The sequence below is a fragment of the Lactuca virosa genome, chromosome 5, assembly GCF_052849685.1.
Source record: "Lactuca virosa cultivar CGN04683 chromosome 5, Lactuca_virosa_CGN04683_v6, whole genome shotgun sequence".
Lineage (NCBI taxonomy): Eukaryota > Viridiplantae > Streptophyta > Magnoliopsida > Asterales > Asteraceae > Lactuca > Lactuca virosa.
In genome coordinates, this window is record NC_136430.1 from 323364359 (window position 1) to 323378250 (window position 13892).

Consider the following 13892-nt stretch of genomic DNA (forward strand, 5'->3'; position numbering starts at 1 on the left):
AGAAAGAAGGCAACTAACAGTTCAATGAATGCCTTGATTGTGCAGGAAAATGTGGATGAAGATGAGTTTGGTGGCGTTGAAGTCTGGTCAACCGATTCTGAGGATGAAGAAGTGAGAAAGCCCACACATGGAAGAGCTTATGTGGCAAGGGATACTGGTTCGGCTAGAAAATGTTTGATGGTTACAGCTAATAAACCAACCGAAAGTGAGTGTAAGGAGCCGAACCTGACTGAGGACAAGTGCTTTGCAGCCAAGCCCGTGAGTGAGAAGATCAACGACTGTGATCGGCTGATCAAAAAGGTACAATCCATCCTTGAATCACTTAAAGTTCCAGTAACAAATTATGAAGAAGAATTAAATGAATTAAAATTTAAATTTTCTAACTTAAGTGGTAGTCTTATGCAAACTCGCTTAGCGAACTCTAACCTAATTGACCAACTCAGCAGGGTGTCTTCAAAGAGTGAGGAGAGAAGGATGTGGATTGAGCTGAAGGAGACGGAGTTAAATAGGGCTAGGGATGAAATTATTTATTTGCAACGAGACAATTTAAAGTTTTTGAAACAAAGGAATGTTTTTTGCTTGATTGCTAAACGCTTATATACAAATATTGCTCAGCTGCACTTAAGTTGTGAAATAGGGAAAAAGATTCATAAGATGATCTTACCCTTCCTTGAATTTAAGGAGGATGAGGTCATCGCTGAATGTGAATCCATAATGTCCTCAGAAGAGACATCCATCGCTTATAAAATCAGACTAGACAAGATAGAGACCTTCATTGACTCTAAGGAACATAAGTGTATGCTCAAAAACCTTTTAGATGAAAATGATAGGTTAAAAATTAAGTTCGAGACCATTCAATCATTTGACTCGTCTAACGCCAAATTAATTTCAGAACATAAAATGAATATAGAAAACACGTCTGAATTTGATGAGGAAAGTGAGATGAGCGAAATCTCGGTAGAAGATGTGGTTGATTGCTCTGAATTTATGAAGAGCGAAACCGAGAATGAGAAACCCCTTATATTTGAAAACTCGGTTGAATACGCTCGCCTATCAAAGGACAAGCCACAGAAACTCAAAGAGAAAGCAATGGTTTATCAAAAGGTTCAAACTGTGCCAAATCAGGTATATGCTGTTACAGGGGTCACTGCAAAACAAACAGCAAAATTGAAAATCTTGGTTGACACAGACAATGCTGAAGGGTGCGACGATTATTTCTGGTCAGCCCCTATTGATAACGCAGACGAAACCTCATGGAGGGTAAAAGGTTGATATGTAGCAGAACCCATCAACAAACCCTCGAGTTTTGACAAACCAAGCACAAGTGGAACAAAAGAGATACCTGAAGAACCAAAGAAAACACCGAATGTTTCTTCCAAGACTGCCGAAATTCAAAAGGAGAAGCCAAAATCAAGCTTAAATATTCATAAATCTCAAAAGCAGTTAGCTGAACAGAAACGCCAAAGAAATCAGAGATACATGAAAAATCTGAATGAGCGAAAACGGTATTGGCAATCTCAAAACCCCAACTACGTTCCTTCCAAGAAAGAGTCAATTGTCAAAGAAAAGGAAAAGCCAAAAGGAAAAGAAAATTTTAGTCCAAGCTCCTACTATTCAAAAGCTCAGAACCGAACGTCTAGTTTCAGTTCCAACACCAGCACTCAGAACCGAACGTCAAGTTTCGGTTACAACGTCAATGCTAACAACCGAAAGTCAAGTGTCGGTCCTTCCTACTCCCAAAGAAAACCGAATTCAGTGAAGGACATTAAAGGAAAGGGAAAGCTTGATTCAAATTCTGATATCAATAATAAGAAAAAGTCAGCTAACCCTAGGATTCAAAAGAATATTCCAAAACCATCTAACAACACTCCATCTAATACACCACAATTTAAACAAGATAAAAACAAAATTAAGGTGTATACCATCAAAAGAAAAGACCAAACCACTCTAATAAAAAGAAATTATTTGGTTGATATTTCTGCAACTATTCCTTTTTTTGTAAAAGACTCACCAGGGCCCAAGAGACTTTGGGTTCCTAAATCTGCTTGAATTTGCAGGTTATATGTGACGAGCAGTTCGATGATGAATGGTACATAGACAGTGGCTGCTCGCGTCACATGACAGGAAGGAGGGAAGAGCTGAGGGAGTTTCGGTCCCTTAAGGATGGTGGATGTGTGAAGTATGGAAATAACTCTTATGGCACAATCAAAGGATATGGAATGATAACCAACGGAGACTTCTCGATTCGAAAAGTAGCTTATGTGGAAGGGTTGCAACATAACCTCATCAGTGTATCACAATTGGTTGTGGGAACTGGTTTTAAGGTTTCATTTGATGATGAGGGATCAGAAATAATTGAGAAGCAATCCAAAAGAGTTCTGTTGAAGTCTGAACGCAAGGGAGAGATGTATCCTTTAAATCTCAAGCCAATTTGATGAAAACCAGCAATATGCCCGCTGTCAAAGGCGAACACTAATGAAAGCTGGTTATGGCATCGACACCTATCGCACCTGAACTTCAAAGACATTAATAAGTTGGTGCTTGGTGATCATGTTCGAGGCCTTCCTCTTCTTAAGTTTGATAAGGAACACCTATGTGCAGCATGTGAGATGGGCAAACAAAGCAGAAAGAGTCATCCTACACGTATCAATACAAAGATTGTTGAAGCTCTTGAACTTCTGCATATTGACTTATGTGGACCTTCGGCTATCGAAAGATTCAGTGGTAGTAAGTTCATTCTTGTCATAGTAGATGATTTTTCACGCTTCACCTGGGTTTTCTTTCTTAAACAGAAATCAGACGCGACTCCCAAGCTGAAGACGTTTATCAAGCAAGTGGAAGTGCAGCTGCGAAAGCTGGTGAAGAATATTAGAAGCGACAATGGGCTTAAATTCAAGAATAAAGATTTTGAGGATTTTCTGGCTGAAAAGGGGATATCTCACAACTTCTCGGCCCCCTATACACCACAACAGAATGGGATTGTTGAAAGACGAAACCGTTCTTTATGTGAGGCAGCCCGAACCATGCTAAGCTTCGCCTCTCTTCCGCTATACTTCTGGGCTGATGCAGTTGCAACCGCGTGCTATACTCAGAACCAATCCTTACTCAACAAACGATTCTCCATCACTCCGTATGAGATTCTGAACAATCGAAAGCCCAACATTTATTTTTTCACGTGTTCGGTTCTAGGTGCTTCATTTTCAATTCCAAAGAGAACCGAAACAAGTTTTATGTCAAAGCTGATGAGGGAATTTTTCTTGGCTATTCACTCACTTCAAAGGCATATAGAGTTTTGAACAAACGATCCAAACGTATTGAAGAAACATACTATGTAACCTTTGATGACGACTACATGAAGAAAGTTCAAAGAAGCGAAAGTGCCTTGGGGGAAATATTTCCTGAATCAGGACAAGTCTCGGTTCCAATTTCTAACCTATTTGAAGAGTACATAAGGCTATTTGATGAACCAGAGAAGGCTGCACACTCAGAGGCGAAAGTAGCAGACAACAAAATCGACAATCTGAAAAAGATCATTGATGAAGCTGAAAAAGAAATGGAAAATGAACCTCCTAAACCGACTGGTGGTCAACCCTCTATTGACCCTCCAAACAACAGCTCAACGTTCAAGGGGGAGGGTTCATCTGCACTAAAGACAACCGATATGTCTTTCGAGGGGGAGAATCCAACTCCATCTCCAACCCATAAAAGTCCAGTCGAGGGGGAGCATCCAACTCCAATCCCAACCAATAATAGTCCAATCGAGGGGGAGAATCCAACTCCAACAGAGGCGGAAAATTTAGAACCTGACAAGGGATACGCTTCGCCATTTGAGGGGGAGAATGAGAATACAAATGACGAAGGTGATCAATCAGAACTTGAAGAAGAGGTAAATGCAGAGTTGGATCCAGCCTATGACCCAACTTACCCTCCTCTAACGAAATGGACTAAGGATCATCCCAAAGCACAAATAATTGGTGAATCGTCTGAGCGAGTTCTAACACGTTCTCAATTGAAAGCAAAACAAACTACATTATTCTCTAATGTTGAATTCTGTATGCTTAATTCGTTTGTCTCCAAAGTCGAACCAAAGACGGTTAATGTTGCACTTGATCACGCTGATTGGGTACAAGCTATGCAAGATGAACTCCATGAGTTTGAACGTAATCGAGTTTGGAGGTTGATTCCCACTCCAAAGGATGCTTCGATGGTCGGCTTAAAATGGGTCTTCAGGAATAAGTTGGACAAAGAGGGGAACGTTATACGCAATAAGGCTCGGTTGGTGGTGAAGGGATATTGCCAAGAAGAAGGGATAGATTATGAGGAGACCTTCGCTCCAGTAGCAAGGTTGGAATCAGTTAGAATCTTTCTGGCATATGATGCTGATAAAAACTTTGAAGTTTTCCAAATGGATGTGAAATGTGCTTTCTTGAATGGAGAACTAGAAGAAACGGTGTATGTTGAGCAACCACCTGGGTTCGTGAACGAGAGATACCCTGATCATTGCTATGTGTTAGACAAAGTTGTATATGGTCTGAAGCAAGCACCGAGGGCCTGGTATGAAACTTTAACTCGCTTTCTTAAAATGTCAAAATTCAAGCAAGGTTCGGTTGACCCAACCTTCTTCCGAAAGAAAGAAGGCGAACATCTAATGATAGTTCAGATTTATGTCGATGACATCATCTTCGGCTCCACGAATCGTAGCTTAACGGCTGAATTCAAGAAGTTGATGGAGACTAAATTTGAAATGAGCGCAATAGGTCCGATTAATTTTTTCCTTGGTTTGAATATAAGACAGGGACCAGAAGGTATTTTTATCAACCAGGAGGCCTACATGAAGAACTTGCTGGCAAAGTTCGGTATGACGGGAGATTCGAAAGTGAAGGTTCCTATGGCGTTTGGCACAAAGTTAACACCGTCTCTGGAAAAACCTGTCGTTGACATAACACTCTATCGTCAAATGATAGGGTCTCTTATGTATCTAACAGCTAGTAGACCAGACATTAAGTTTTCTGTTTGCTATTGTGCCAGGTTTCAAGCAAATCCAAGAGAACCTCACATGGTGGCAGTGAAAAATATTTTCCGTTATCTGAAGCGAACCTCTTCTCTCGGTCTTTGGTACCCTGCTAGATCTGGATTTTTTGTTCAAGCCTTTTCTGACGCCGATCTTGGAGGATGTGGACTGGACCGAAAGAGCACAACTGGTGGATGCCAATTCCTTGACGGTAAACTTGTTAGTTGGCAGTCCAAGAAGCAAACCTGTGTGTTTCTTTCAACAGCCAAAGCTGAGTACATAGCTGCAGCATCCTGTACCTCTCAAGTGATATGGATACAAAGCCAACTAAGAGACTACGGACTAAGTATGAAGAAAATACCTCTCTATTATGACTCAGAAAGCGCGATAAGAATATGTCACAATCCAGTGCAACATTCAAAGACAAAACATATTGCACTAAGATACCATTTCATCAAGGACCATGTAGAAGATGGGAACGTGGAAGTACATTTTGTTCGGTCCTCTGATCAACTGGCTGACATATTCACTAAAGCCTTACCAGAAGCAAGCTTCAATAAAATTTTACAAGGTTTGGGAATGATGGAAGCAGAGTCGGTACCGAATCCTCAAATCTCTCTCTGAAAATTAGACAAGCGAAATAGAGCGAACGCTCGGTCTATTTCGGTTCCGGATTTTTCGGGAACCGAAATGAACCGAACGCTCGGTCTATTTCGGCTCCGGAATTTTAGGGAACCGAAATGAACCGAACGCTCGATCTATTTCGGCTCCGGAATTTTAGGGAACCGAAATGAACCGAACGCTCGGCTTATTTCGCTTCATTCGTTTACGGTTTGGTTTCGGCTGTATATTTTGTACACTCGTTTTTAAGTCTATTTCTTACTCTATTTTAAGAGTTTTTTTGAGTGTTTTGTGCTAATTTATTTTTGTTTATTTTTCTGCTTTTTTATTATTTTTCAGAAATTTCAAAAATCCAAAAATATTTTTCCAAAAGTTTTTTTTGTTTGTTTTGTTTGTGTGGTTTGTTTGTTTGCTTGTTCTCTTTACTAGGTCTCAAGTACTTTAGTGCAACATAATTTGGAGCTAAGGCAGGTATGATTCTTTGGTACCCTGCTAGATCTGGATTTTTTGTTCAAGCCTTTTCTGACGCCGATCTTGGAGGATGTGGACTGGACCGAAAGAGCACAACTGGTGGATGCCAATTCCTTGACGGTAAACTTGTTAGCTGGCAGTCCAAGAAGCAAACATGTGTGTCTCTTTCTACAGCCAAAGCTGAGTACATAGCTGCAGCATCCTGTACCTCTCAAGTGATATGGATACAAAGCCAACTAAGAGACTACGGACTAAGTATGAAGAAAATACCTCTCTATTGTGACTCAGAAAGCGCGATAAGAATATGTCACAATCCAGTGCAACATTCAAAGACAAAACATATTGCACTAAGATACCATTTCATCAAGGACCATGTAGAAGATGGGAACGTGGAAGTACATTTTGTTCGGTCCTCTGATCAACTGGCTGACATATTCACTAAAGCCTTACCAGGAGCAAGCATCAATAAAATTTTACAAGGTTTGGGAATGATGGAAGCAGAGTCAGTACCGAATCCTCAAATCTCTCTCTGAAAATTAGACAAGCGAAATAGAGCGAACGCTCGGTCTATTTCGGTTCCGGATTTTTCGGGAACCGAAATGAACCGAATGCTCGGTCTATTTCGGCTCGATAATTTTCGGGAACCGAAATGAACCGAACGCTCGGTCTATTTCAGCTCCGGAATTTTAGGGAACCGAAATGAACCGAACGCTCGGCTTATTTCGCTTCATTCTTTTAAGGTTTGGTTTCGGCTGTAAATTTTGTTTATTTTTTTTAGTCTATTTCTTACTCTATTTTCTCTTTCATTTTTTTATCATTTTTTTATAAGAGTGTTTTATGCAAATTTCTTTTTGTTTATTTTTCTGTTTTTATTATTTTTCAGAAAATTTCAAAAATCCAAAAATATTTTTTCTTTTGTTTTTCTGTTTTTATTATTTTTCAGAAAACTTCAAAACTCCAAAAATATTTTTCTAAAAGATTTTTTTTGTTTTTTTTTTTTGTTTTGTTTGTGTGGTTTGTTTGTTTGCTTGTTCTTTTTATTAGGTCTCAAGTACTTCAGTGCAACATAATTTGGAGCTAAGGCAGGTATGATTCTTTTCATATGAACTAGTTAAGTGTCCCTAGAAACATGCTGCTGCATGTCGACCGAAGCCTTTAAGACTAAGAGCAAGGCCTTAATGATTCGATCTATACCTATCGTTTCTTCCCAATCAGGCTGTTAAATCCACTCAAGTCAAGAGCTACGTTACTCTTCTCAAATGAGTTAAGAGTTTTCTGCTTTGTCACGTTTATATAGCAGAGGTACTTTCGGTTCCTTAACCACCTTCTTTACATTCTCCATCCACTTTCGGTTCAACACTGTAACCCTTGAGACTCTCAGCTTTTACCACTGAGGTTTATGGTTTCATAAAATCTATGTTTATGATCTTAGATACATACACCACGTGCTAAGTGAGACCCAAAATCCAACACCAACAATGAATTGACGCTGAATCTTTATATTCAAGATCTTACTTGTTACCTAACGAAATCTCATTTTATTTTTGAGTGGTCTTTTATGAAATTGTCTAACACCAAGGCATTTCTTCCCAAAAAGATCCAGTTTGTTTTTGTTTTTGAGATTTTTATAACATCTTTAGTCACAACATATTATATCCAACCTACTTGTTCAACAGACCATATCGGTCTCACAAGTACTTCATCCAACGTTCGGTCTTATGTTAAGAATCGATGTTCGGTTGAAGATAAGCCACCCTTAGACTATTATTTAAAAGAAGCCTTTCGGTGTTTCTTTACAAGCACTCGATCGTATTTTCTCGGGAAACCACGCAAGCACTTCAAGTCTCTCTTGACTTTGAAGGAAGAGATTCTTGCCCGGAATCATCTGCTTTATGTCTTCTAACAGACATCACTCACATCCTATACACATTTTGCTTTATTTCTTAATTTTTGGCACACTCTTGCACGAAAATACTTTGTGATTTTCCAACATTCTGGTTGATGTTTCTTATGGCTCGTTTGAAGTTTCTTTTAGGTGCGCAAATGGTTATTATCACATCTGGAGCGAAGGTGAATTTGAAAACACGATATGTGGATAAGATTTTGGGCGCGTGAATTTGAACGGTTCCTAAACCCACGCTTGATGACGTCTATCTGGGGAAACCAAGCTGTCACATCGCGCTTTTTCAGGCGACGTTTCAGTGATCATATCATCATCACGAAGATTCTTTCTCTCTCCTGGCAACGATATATAAAGGGTTTCTCGCACAAATTGTACCTTCTTACCTTCTTCAAATTCTCTCAAATACACAAGGCGATCTGCAACTGTTCATCTTCTTCCTTACCTCAACAATGGCGGATTCCTCATCTGTTCAAGATCAAACTGCTTCGTCCTCATTGCTCGTGATCAAACCCAATCAGAACATGATCATTCAACTGAACCCCTTTCTGTATGATTCGTACATGCTCCAGGTTGTTGAATGTCTCAAATACTCTCCTCTGGTTATCGCACTCACACAGGTGGAATCTGTAACGCTCGTGTTTCTAGGATAGGCATTAATATTGACATAATGGTCTATGTTAACCTTTGTAACTCATTTAGAAGAAATGAAAAGGAATTATGTGTTTTATGCTTAATTATCAGGGTTTAATTAATTAAGAATAAAAATGAGCGTCAAAAATTAAATTTTAGATAAAGCCGATATCTATTAAGAAACTGGTAGTGGGCGTGACAAGGATTACGGATATATAAAGAATGCCGAAATCCGAGTTATAACGAAGAAGTTATGACCTGTCGAAGTTTCACGATAAACCGGCACGGTGTCGAATGTCGTAAAAACTGAGTTTTTGATAAACTACTTTTTGGCCTTAGTGATCTAAATGAAACTCGTAGTCTACGTTAAACCGAGAGTAGGTATAAAAAGAACGCCCAAATCTGACTTCGTATGAGGAAGTTATGATTTTTCGAAGTTTCAGCTTAGCAGTAGACAACTAAAAACTCGAATTTTAGATCGAGCGATTTTTAGCCGACACAACCTAAACAAGAATCGAAGGTCTCGTCATTAGTAGCACAACGGTAAAAAGTCTGACGAAAACGGACGTCGGATGAAGAAGTTATGAATTTTTAACGGATTTCCTGTCCCTGTCTGTTAAAAATACTAATATAAAAATTAAAGTCAAAATTAGCCGACGAAGTCTAAATGAAAGTTGTAGAGCGTAATTTTACCTACGCGTGCATATAAAGAACGTCAAAAACGGAGCTCGTATGCGAAAGTTATGGATTTTAGAAGTTTTGGCGCGAAAAACGAGAAAAATCCCCAAAACCGAGGAATTTCGCACACGTGGACTTCGGCCACGTGTCCTCGCTTCGCATCCGACGCGTGTCCGGAAATTGGCTGAGTCACCGAAGCCACCTGGCGAGGCGTGTCATGTTCTTCTCGAGTCCGAGGTTCGGTCCAGTAGAAGTGCGACGCGTGCCTCTTCCCTCGTGCGTCCGAACCCTCGCAGGTGCCACGAACCATCCCTACTTCGGACTAGACTGCGGTCCACTAAGGAGCTGCCAGCAGCCACTTCGCACGCGCAGTCCATGTACGAGCCCTCAATGCGATCCCTCGGATCTGCGACGCGTGGCTTCTTCTCAACGGTTGGATCAGGAGGCTCGACCCTATAAATAGGAGGGTGCGAGACCTCCCGGGTATATTTCGGAAAATTGCCACTTTTAGCCCCTCTTTCCATATTTCTTTCATTTTAACGTCCCCCGAAGCCCCGGTATCAATTATAACCCCCGGAATGCGCCACGAAGTGCCCGAGAAGCCCGGAAAAATTTATCTTTTCGGTTTTGAAGCCCGACCCTTCGCAGAGCCCGATTTCTCAATAAAACTCCCGGTTTTATTAGAAACGATCGTTTTAGGAAATGAATTGCTGCCCGATTTTTATCAAATCAGGTGAGTGTATAGTCACTTTCACCTTACACATAGATATGAAGTATTTACCTTAAAATACGTGCTATGTGTAAATATATTAATTGTTTATTTGAGGTGACTGTTGAATTGATGTTTTATACAAGTTTTAAACTGTATATATATTTTTATCTACAAATATGTTGGGTAAAAGATGGGTAGATGAATTATATGATGTGTGATGAAATAAAAATGATGAGAGGTATCGATGTTTAAGATGATCTAGTCATCTAGCAGAGTATAGACAACGGCCACAAACTATTTTAGATAGCCCAGTGGAACGTTAGTAGACTTGTAATCGGTACGTATGTTTGAACTATATGTTCATTAGGTATTTTTGAACTATGTGTTCATCCATTAGTTCTTCCTTTTGACACTATTACGTGTCGGGGTACGGGAGCGTACGGGAGTACTTTATCAGTATTTTCCCTATACTTTTATTTGGAAGAGCTTTGGAGTCTTTGTTCTTTTATGAAGTGATCGGACGAGCTTCATGAGTTAGTGATATAGATCATGAGTTAAATAGTGGGTGTGTGATGAAAAGTGAGTTGGATAGATGAGATGATCAGTGATATAGATCATGAGTTGAAAGTGAGTGGTGAAATATGGGAAAAGCTTTTACCCAAATGCTGGCGTGAGTGGTGCAATATGAGAAAAGCCCTTACCCAATATCGACCCCCGTCATTCAGCAGAGTAGGGATGACAACCATGGACTGTTCTAGACGGTCTGCGGAACACTAGCAGGCTCGCAACCTGTAGGTGTTAATGGACTTGAGTGTTCATTTGATGTACTCTAAGACCCCCGTCATTCAGCAGAGTATGGATGACAACCATGGACTGTTTTGATGGTCTGTGGAACACTTGCAGGCTCGTAACCTGTAGGTGTTAATGGACTTAAGTGTTCATTCGTTGTACTCTATTCCCCTCATGAGTGCCTTTAGGGCAGGTAAGGTTGGGGAAACCCCTTAAGTATGTTCATCAGCTGTATGGAAAACCCATTGACATGTATTGCGGCGGGAGGGGGGGGGGAACTCCCATGGGAAATACCGTTGATGAATAAGAGCTATGGACTAGCACATGGCGACGATGTGACTTCGTGCCTATTTGACATAAATTGCTGAAGGAAAGCAATGTTGTCACCTTGTTAATTGTTTTATGTTAGGATGTCTTGTTTGACATAACTTGCTGAGGGAAAGCAATATTGTCACCCCGATGTTTGTTTTATTTGACATAACTTGCTGAGGAACTCCCAAAGCAATGTTGTCACCCCTAGTGATAATCCTTAGGCTAGGTCCCTTATGATAGTTGTTTTAGGGACGTAAAGTGAGGATAATGGGAATGGGTAATTAGGGTTATTTTGGTTGATGGAATTAATAAATTTATTGTTGATTGAGAACTTAATAAGTTTATTATTTATTGTGGGTTGAAAACCCTATATGCTCACCAGGCTCCCAAGCCTGACCCACTCAGTTTAATTGTATCACAGGTATCGATACAAAGTTGCTTTACACTGAGAGATTAAAAGAGAAGTAGATCCCTAGTGTAAATGAATGTAAGTTTTGTTTATGCTTATGTTTTTGTATTGACAATGACATCCCAATGGTTTAAGTGAATAAAATACATTTCTTCGGAAATGATTTGATAACATATTTATCATGTTTTTCTGGGAACAAATTCCGCAACACTTTTAATCAAATGATTACTCTGAAATTATTTTAAAAGCATAAATTAAATCGGTCTTTTCTGGCCGTGAAATTAGGGATGTCATAGAATCTGTCCCGATGTCTCTACTATCGCAAGTCTACTCTACTGCATCCTATGACAAGAACAAGGAGAGGATCTACTTCCAAATCTTCTCTCACAAGGCATCAATTTCGAAAGGGCGATTATGTTCCCTGTTAAAGCTTGCTGTCGATGTCTCTGTTATCTCTCCTGATTTCGTCACCACAACCCAACTGTTTACAATGCTCTACGAGATGGGATACACTGATGTTCTTACCACAGTGACGAAGATTAAGAAATCATGTTTGCCGCCACAATGGAATGGATTGCTTACTCTTCTCAACAAGGGTTTAGCGGAGAGGGTTGCTGGGTCAGATGGTACCAGTAAGGGTTTTCTGACCATTCTCTATGGTCTTTACAGTGGACTTAACCTCGATTATGGGTCCATCATTTGGTCGCAACTGGTGCAAAGTCTCAACACCTCGACGAGGCACTCTGAGATTTCTTGTGGTCGTTTCTGGACCATCGTCACACGAAGGGCTATTGACTCTTTGCAGATTCCTGTCATGAAAGATGCCCTGGTCTCATCTGTGGCTACTTTTCATACGAAGAAGATCATCTTCTCTGATGCCACAAAGTTCTCCCACAATGGTTCTATTCCTGAAACGATGTACATGTGTGTGTCAGCTGAAAGTAAAGTGATGGCAGACTACCGAAAGCTTCCTCCCAAAGGACCGAGAGAACTGACTCCTGAACAACAAGCTGCTTTAGATGCTGTGGAGAAGCCAGCCAACCGAGGCAAAAGGGAAAATACCAAGAAAGTGACAACCGAAGGTCCTTCGTCTAAGCCTGCCAAGTCTAAAAAGCAAAAGGCTGAAAAGGGTGATTCTTCGGCTCCAAAGAAGGTTAAGAAGATGGCAAAGAAATCCAAAAGTCCTTCACCTTCAAGCTCAGACAATGATGAGGAGCGATCGGCAGATGAGGAAGAGGAAGTTCAGAATCATGGTTCACCGAGAGGTAATACACCTCCTCGTTCTCCCACTCCCACTGAACCACTTAATGACACCATTCCAACACCTCCTCCATCTCCACCGAAAACCACTGTTCCAATTTCGGTTGCTCCCATTCCACCACCTACTACATCTCAAACCACAACTTCTGCACCACCACCACCACCAGTTAGTACCATACCAATATCTACAACTCATTTACCACCTCCCATCTTTTTACACGCAACTACCACAACCACAACAACCGAACCTCCAGTACACGTCAACGTATCTGATACGGGGGCTAATACTGAAACCGAACCTCCTATTACTTCCAAACCTCTTTCACCCTCACCCTCGTCAGATTCTGGTGATACTCTCGGTGGTGATAATGTTGAGTTTGACTCGACTTATTACAATCCTTATCGGCTTCCAACAGACGAAGATGAAGAGGCTCCTGTCTCACGACAACAATTGCAGAGTATTGATGAAAAACTTGATCAATTGCTTGCCTCTACCAAGACATACAACAATGTTGTGCTCAAGGCTTTTCTGGACACCGCTCTTGAGCAGTATACGGGAGCTATTAAGGCATCCACACAGGCGGTTGAAGCATCAACTTCTTCTTGCAAGAAGGCCACTACTGAAGTTGCAGAACTTGTTCACAGTTCTCAGATTTTTCTTGAATCCCTCAAAGGTCATGCTGATTCAAATGCAGCTAAAGTGAACGCTTCAGTTGATTCTTTATCCAAGTCACTTCAAGAGGAGCAAGCTAAATTTGAGAATGTTCGTTCTTCCATTCAAGCTGAGAACACTTCTCTACTTAGCTCAGTGAATTCTCGTCTTGAAACACTCCAGGCTGATTTAGCAAAGGAGAGTGCATTAAAGGAGGATCTTGCACGACACGCCTCTACTATTGAAGTTCAGAAAGTTCAATTGGTTCAAGCTGAAAGGGAAATTTCCCTGTTGAAGACTGAGCGAGCTGTATTCCGGAGTTGTGCTGGTGATGTAAAGAATATGCTCACCACTCTTCTTAGTGCTCATGATCCGATACGTACTCTGACCATCAGGAATCATCTGACTTCCAAGCTTCTTCCTGCCCTTGCACTCTTACATGAA